This window comes from Thamnophis sirtalis, unplaced genomic scaffold (genome assembly GCF_051295495.1).
Source record: "Thamnophis sirtalis isolate CommonGarterSnake01/CBP01778 unplaced genomic scaffold, rThaSir2_p1.2 scaffold_9, whole genome shotgun sequence".
Classification (NCBI taxonomy): Eukaryota; Metazoa; Chordata; class Lepidosauria; order Squamata; family Natricidae; genus Thamnophis; species Thamnophis sirtalis.
Genome location: NW_028261389.1, coordinates 1015936 through 1023917, shown reverse-complemented (window position 1 = coordinate 1023917; position 7982 = coordinate 1015936).

Here is a 7982-nt window from a genome sequence, read left to right as displayed (position 1 = left end):
CTCCTTTACACGGCCAGTAACTGCCCAGCCTTCCAGATCAATTCGGACAGCTAACTCTAAGTGGGCCAAGCTCTTGCCTTGGCACCAGGTTTCCCAGGTGGACTCTGCCCCAACCAATGTTCACCTTCCCGGGTTGAGACCCTGTAGCACCCCGGAGTGGCTCCTTCCATACAGTGAAAAGCAGGTCAACCCACAAGCTCACTGCTGGAATGGGACCAATGGGAAGCCCCCGTTAGCCAAAGGGACACAGGATCTAACAACTTGCTTTGCCAGCTGGTGTCCAGCCTGCAGCAAAAGGTTTGTGGAGTTTCCAACCCCAGCCAGCCACCAGCGAGTCAAATCCCACTGGGGTGGGCTTTCTATCGAGACCAAGGATGGGTACCATGTCAGTGGATGCCAGCCTCCCTTCTGCAGATGGCACCCATGCAGGTGTATGGGCCACTTCACCCCCAAGTCCCGATTTCCCAACAGGCCTCTGCCCCACAGCTGCCACCGGGATTAGGGTCCCAAGGGTGTGTGTGTGTGTGTGTGTGTGTGTGTGTGTGTGTGTGTGTGTAACTCCAATTGCTGGTCCAACAGACCAGACAAGCTCAGGCCCCACCAGTTCCTGCACATCCTCAAATGGTAGACATGTATCAAATTTGGAAAACAGTTCAATCTGCAGTTGTTTTGATTTGCAAACCATCCGCTCCTTTTCTTTTCATTCCTCTTAAGCTTTAGCTGAAGAAATCTTGCCGTTTCTCTTTGCTAGAGAGAGGAGGGAGTTCAGCCTCAGAAGGGCAGCCTGTTTCTGAGCAGTTGCCAAAGCAATTATTTCTCACCACTTGAGTTTCCCCAACACATTTTGTGGAGGAAACTCATTTTATAGTCTTGGAACCTTATTAAGAAACTTCTATTAATAAAGGGGTTCCCCCCTTTTTTTCCAGTAAGGCCAAAGAATTTGAAAGGATACAATAAATTTTCTAAATAAAAATGGTGACAGTTCACAAAGATTACTAGGGACCAATAAAAAATACACATCTCCATAGCAAGGAAAATTAAGCAGGAATGATTAAATTGTTTTATTCAAAGAGGAAAGTACGTTCTTATTTGGATATCACTTCTGGAATTTGTGCTTGTGGAGAGAAAATAAGGAACTGTGACCTTGGTTTTGTTGATTAGAAAGTTTTGTTATAGGAATGGCTAGTTATATATTATTGTGTAAAACCTGGGGGTTTGTTTATTCTGTAATGTGCTAAGAAGAATTGGAAATCAATGCCTCCTTTTTTTCTTTCTTTTTCTCCTTGCATATCACACCCCCTGTCCCCCCCCCTTAATTTCCAATTTTCTTCTTTGTATTTTATATAATTAAAATGATTTAAAAAAAAGAGATGGAGAAGCTGCCTGCCAATTCTGAGGAGGAAAACAGCAGCGAAGATGAGCCGATGATAAGGGCAGCCCTCCGCCCCTTTGCCATCAAAGCCAAACTTTCAGTGCCCGAGACCAGAGGAGGTGGGGGGGGGTAGAAGGGGAGGTAGAGGCCAAGATAAAAGCCCTTCTAACCTCTGCATCGTTCCAAGTCTTCAGTTCACTGAAGACCTTATAGCAATGCCCGTTCCCGGGGAGCCAATCAACAGGACACTGATAGCCAGATCCGAGCTACAGAAAGCATCCGTGAAGCGAAGGGGTGCAGAGCAGAGATTTCAGCAGGTGGGGGGGGGGCTTCGTTGCTTCTCCAATGTTTAACCAGGTGCTTCTCTGCCTCTGGAGCAGCCGAAGGAACCGTTTGCACTAGTATTTGCACTGGCAGAGAAAAGGTCGGTAAGCTTCACATTCATCATCATTCCACCGGAGATACGCTGGGTAGGAAAAGAGAAAGATTTTCAGGGACTCCCTGGGAGCATTTCTCAGGGATTCTCCCTCATTGGCAGGAGGACATGGGGATAGCACAGAGGAGATATATATATATATATGTCAAAGCACCTGGTATGCCAAAATATGGTGGGGGGGAGAGAGAGAGATTTAAGAGATTTAAGCTAGGAAGCACAAAATTCAGATGTCCTGTGACAATGGTGGCCTTTCCAAGGGAGGTTAAGGGGGAGCTTGTTCGTTTTATTATGAGTTGATGGTCCTGTAATGATTTTTATTTCCAACTCCAATTTATGGGAATGGGATGGGATGAGATGGGATAGAATAGAATAGAATAGAATAGAATAGAATAGAATAGAATAGAAGAGAAGAGAAGAGAAGAGAAGAGAAGAGAAGAGAAGAGAAGAGAAGAGAAGAGAAGAGAAGAGAACAGAAGAGAACATAGAGCAGAGGAGAGGAGAGCAGAATATAATTTTTTGATTTTAATACAAAATAATGATGACATCGAATATAAAACATCTATTCTCTATTATCAGATAAACATTAAAAGCCTGGCATCAAATGGAAGTTTCCTCAAACCTCCTTAAATCCTCGGGGGGCTAAATGTTTATACCCTGTATTTGCCGACCAAGGTCTTCGGCTCTTACAAGAGGTCAGGAGGGTTGGAACTGCCCTCCCCACTGAGTGGGGGGACCACTCAGTGCCAGAACAACTAATTTCTGAGAGTATACAATAACATAAGCAGAAGCCAATATTGATTCGTATTGATTCATATACTCCTTCAGCATATGAAATGCTGCCCGTTTCCTTAATTGATTGGGCAATTATTTAGTGTTCCTGAGAATTGGAAGTTTATTGACATATTTGGTGTGCAAATAAAATTAAGGGCAAACACAGATTAAACAAACCAAAACAGACTGCAAGCCTGCACTCTGTTTAAATATGGGGAAACCAGCAAAGACTCTCATGTTCAATCAAGTATTAATTCAGTTGCATAAATCCTTTTGCCCTTGCTGATGCCACGCCAGCCGTCGCCTCCGTTCAGCTCTGCCGCGCATGAGTATGCGCCTCCCACCGGCCAGCTGCTCTTCAGGTTTCTGCCGGGCATGTACACTTTCTTGTTCCGGTTGATTCGTTGGCCATCCCCTTGAGCCCAGCTGAGGTTGACCCAACAGGGACGTTGCAGAACAAGCTTCTGGTTCCAAGAAACTGAATTAAAAGACTAAGTCCCCCCCCCATAGAGGGAGAAAGACAGCCCCCTCTAAAGCCTCTCTCTCTCCTGCTAGGGGTGAAAAGGTTTGCAATGGTTGAGTCTCGATTTAAGAGAGTGGGAAGAAATATCCATCTGGCTGAGTTCCAAGCTGGGAGGAAGATCCTGGAAACATGGGGACTGATTTGAAAGATGGAGAACAAGAACATGCATTATATCGGCTGCTGTCAGATTCCCGTGGGGCAACGTAAGAGTTATATAGGGGCCATAGCTGGCTCTCCAAGGTTAGGACAAATCCTAGGTGTTTGTCTGAGCTAAGTTTGGTTGAAGTTTGGACTGCTCTGAGTTGATGCAACCAAGGGGACTCGTGTTCTGAAAGGGCATTGGGCAATTCCTATTGTGGCTTAAGGGCTTCCGTCATGTTTTGGCTCTTGGGTGAGGGCATTTGCTTATGAATAGAGCTATCTAGATACTTGTCTTCTTTCAATAAGCTCTTTATCTCTTAAGTGCTATGGGCTATTAAGGAAAGTGGGGTTTGCTTTCTGCCTCTAAAAAAACATGTCTCTCTTTGAGAAATATAATAATCCGCCTTTTTAACATATTCCTCAGAATATTTCATTCTTCTAGGGGGGCCTGTGTGGCTTCCTGTAAAAGGCTCTGGGGACTGTTGGGCAAATACCAGGTTAAAAGCAGCTAATGAGGTGGCTGCAGTGATCCCTCTTCTTATCTCTCCCGGGTATTTAGTCTGCCTTTCTTTATTCCGTTTGTTGAAGGGATGATCCCGGTGGGGATTCAGTGGCATGAAGATATCTGGGTGTTTTTTTTAAAAAAAATTTTTTAATGCATAGTGAATTTTGTAAGGTTCTTTTCATTTATTTACTTGAACAAATCAAATGTTCTCAAACTTGGCAAAAAAAAAATCACATGATACTGGAATCCATTAAAAATCGAGATTTCTTCCTATGCAAAATATAGCTTCTTTTGTGATAATTTTTATTTTATTTTAAACACATAGAGACATCAACAAAAACAAACACATAACTTAAAAACAACATAGGAACAAGAAGTTCCATCCTATATCATACGGCAGTTCCGAATCGGTTTCTTTGCAGTTAAAGTGTTTTCCCTCCTATAAATTTCTCTCTTTCATTCATAATCTCCTTATTTGTTATCCATTTGTATGTACATTTCTTTATTTATTTAAACTTAGCTACTTATGACCAGATATTATTTACCTATATTATGCTTTATATTTTTACTGTCATTTGTTCTCTTACATACAGATTATAGATATACATTCAGATAATTATTCTTTTTCTTTGCCATTCTTATATTATTATTATCCCATTTGGAAGGTTGGGTGTTTTTGAAATTTTGTTTGCCAGGGGCTCAGTTTCTGCGTTTCCATTCTTGGTATGGTCAGGTTGGGCTTTTAGCAATCTTTCGCTACGTTGCATATTTTTTTCTGAATGGAAACATCGTTTCCCAGATTTGACCAGTTATGGATAGTTTAGAGGGATTTCCTAATTCTTTAGGGGATTATCTCTCCTCCTCCTGTCAAGACTGTAGCCATCTTTCCTTTTGGATCTCAGGCCTGCTACCCTTTCCATTATTCTTCTAGGCATTTTCTCTGGTGGGAAAATGGGAGGGGGGATTGTACAGAGTTAGATGAGATGCAGCCATAACAACATTCTTTCTAGAAAGCCAAGGTCATCCTTTGTCTCTGCACTTCTGCACCTGACCGGAACTGGACGGGCGGAACTGCCAGCATTGTTGCTACTCAACAATAACAACTATAAAACAATATCACACATATATCTATTACTGGTACAAGATAAAACATTAAAAAACCTGACACCAAAGTGAAGTTTCTATAAGCCTCCTTAAATCTTTGGGCAGATGAACTGTGGTGGTGCAATGGTTAGAATGCAGCTCTGCAGGCTACTTATTTATTTCATCAAGCACTTATTAGATAACATATACAAGTATAAACATGATTTTGGATACGTGAAATGGATACGAATAAGAGGGAATATTAGGACAGGGACGATGGGCATGATGGTGCGCTTATGCAGGCCCCCCACAGCCCTCTTAGGGATGGGGCTGAGGTCGACAGGAGACAGTCTAAGGTTAAAGTTTTGGGGATTTGGGGAAGAAACCACAGAATCAGGTGGTGCATTCCAGGCATTGGCCACTCGGTTGCTGAAGTCGTATTTTCTCCAATCAAGTTTGGAGCAGTTTTCCTTGAGTTTGTATCTATTGTGTGATTGTGTGTTGTTGTGGTTGAAGCTAAAGTAGTCTTTGACAGGTAGGATGTTCTAACAGATAATTAGGTCAGACGGAAGACGGCGAAGTTCTCAGTTGTCTAAGCCCAAAATTTCAAGTCTGGCAGCATAAGGTATTCTGTTGCGAGCAGAGGAGCAGAGGACTCTTCTCGCGAAATATCTGCTGACTGCCGGCTGCCTGCATTTTGGCAGTTCGAATCCCACCAGGCTCAAGGTGGGCTCAGCCTTCCATCCTTTCGAGGTAGGTAAAATGAGGACCCAGATTGTTGGGAGCAAGAGGCCAACTCTGTAAACTGCTTAGAGCGGTATATAAGTTTAAGTGCTATTGCTGTTAAGGGAGGCCAGGAAGGTTGGAGCTGACCTGCCTCTGGGAGGGGGGACTGTGATATTGAAAAGACCCCAGACCATCTTGCTTTGGTTTGGTGGTGGAAATGCTGCCATTTTCCTTAGTTTATTGGGCAATTCTTCACTGTTCCTGGGAACGAGACGTTTATTGACATATTTGCTGTATAAATAAAGATTAAGGAAAAGGGCAAATGTAAGTCCAGATTAAACACCTATCTTTCTATCTTTCTATCTTTCTATCTTTCTATCGATCTTTCTAGCTTTCTAGCTTTCTAGCTTTCTAGCTTTCTATCTATCTCTATCTCTACTATCTATCTATCTTCTATCTATCTATCTTCTATCTATCTATCTTTCTATCTTCTTTTATCTATCTATCATCTATCTATCTTCTTTTATTTATCTATCTCTTCTTTTATCTATCTATCATCTATCTATCTATCATCTATCTATTAATCTATCTATCTATCTTTCTATCTATTTATCTGTATCTTTACTATCTATCTTCTTTTATCTATCTATCATCTATCTATGTATGTATGATCTATCTATCTTCTTTTATTTATTTATCTTTCTTTTATATATCTATCATCTATCAGTATCTATCTATCTATCTATCTATCTATCTATCTATCTATCTATCTATCTATCTATCTATCTATCTATCTATCTATCTATCTATCTATCCAGGGGTGGGATTGAAAAACGTTTAGCAACCGGTTCTCTGCCAGTTGCAGGCTTGGGGACATGGCCTAGCTGTCTTCCTGCACCATGGTGGTTTCACCCTCCCCAAAATGCAAATGCTTCAAAGTTCCTTCAAAGTGTGGCTAAACTGCACCAAGAGTTGTATCAGAGCCCGGAACGATTGTGTTTCTTTGAGGAACCTTATTTGCGGTGGAACCTCCAGCTGAAGGGGAAGTGGAGACGCTCCAGCTGGGAGCCCAATCCAGGGAGGAAGCCTCTGTGGTCAAACTCTCCGTTTTCATCCGCAGAATTTTCTACAGACCACGGAAAGGTATCCTTTAGGTCGAATAAAGGAATTTTTGATTTTAATTTTTAATTTTTAATTTTTAATTTTTTTTATTTTTTTATTTTATTTTTTATTTTATTTTATATTTTATTTTTTATTTTATTTTTTATTTTATTTTATTTTTTATTTTATTTTTTATTTTATTTTTTATTTTATTTTTTATTTTATTTTTTATTTTTTTATTTTTTTTTATTTTTTTTTTTTTATTTTATTTGCTTTGTCAAGCATTGTACGAGATAGCATGTATAAGTATAAACATGGACCTGAACAAGGGAAGGGGTACCAATAAATGGGGAGAGTGGGACAGGGGCGGAAGGCAGGCTGGTGCGCCTATGAATGCCCCCTTCACGGACCTCTTAGGAATGGGGTGAGGTCCATGGCGGACAGTTTGAGGGTGACGCTGTGAGGGTTAGAGAGGATGTAACAACAGAGGCAGGGAGAGCATTCCAGGTGTTGACCCCTCGGTTGCTGAAGTCGTCTTTTCTGCAATCGAATTTGGAACAGTTTACCTTGAGTTTGTATCTATTTGCCTGTGTATTATTGAGGTTGAAGCTGAAGTAGTGGTTGACAGGTAGACCTCATTAGAGTCAAGGAAAGACACCAGTATTTGACAGCTTTTGATATCAGGGATGGTGAGTTTTAATATCCACTTATGCTTTTTGCATTGGCCAATTGGAATTATGAAAGTCTGTATTTTCCAGATTTAGGAATGGTTTTTTTCAGATACAATTGACAAATTTCTGGTGGTATATCTAGATGACTTCTTGATTTACTCTGAGGAAGGAAAGGCTCGGGGGCAGCAGGAGGGGCTGAAAAGAGACTTTCAGAGTTTTCTGGGCTTTGGGAATTTCTACAGGAAGTTCACTCCTAAACTTTCCCTCCAGGTTAAGCCTCCCACTCAAGTGTTCAAAAAGAAAGCAAAGTTCTCTCAGATGAAGAAGGAGCAATCTGCATTTGAAAAGTGACATCTTTGCAACTTAGCCATTTCCCCACCACCCTGATTCACCAAAGCCATTTATCATTCAGACTAGCAAGTCAGACGTTGTGTTAGGATTGGCATTAGAAGGGGGCAGTTACTCCCCTGTACTTTCAATCCAAAGCATTAACACTCCCAGAAAGAAATTATGACGTTGCTAGCAAGGAGTTGATTTCCCCCCCCCACTGACACACGGCAGGAAAGTGGTGCTGAGGCCCATCCGGTACCCAGACCCCCAATTAAAATGAGGGGGACATGCCAGAAAACATCGTAGCCTCAATGGAATTGGCC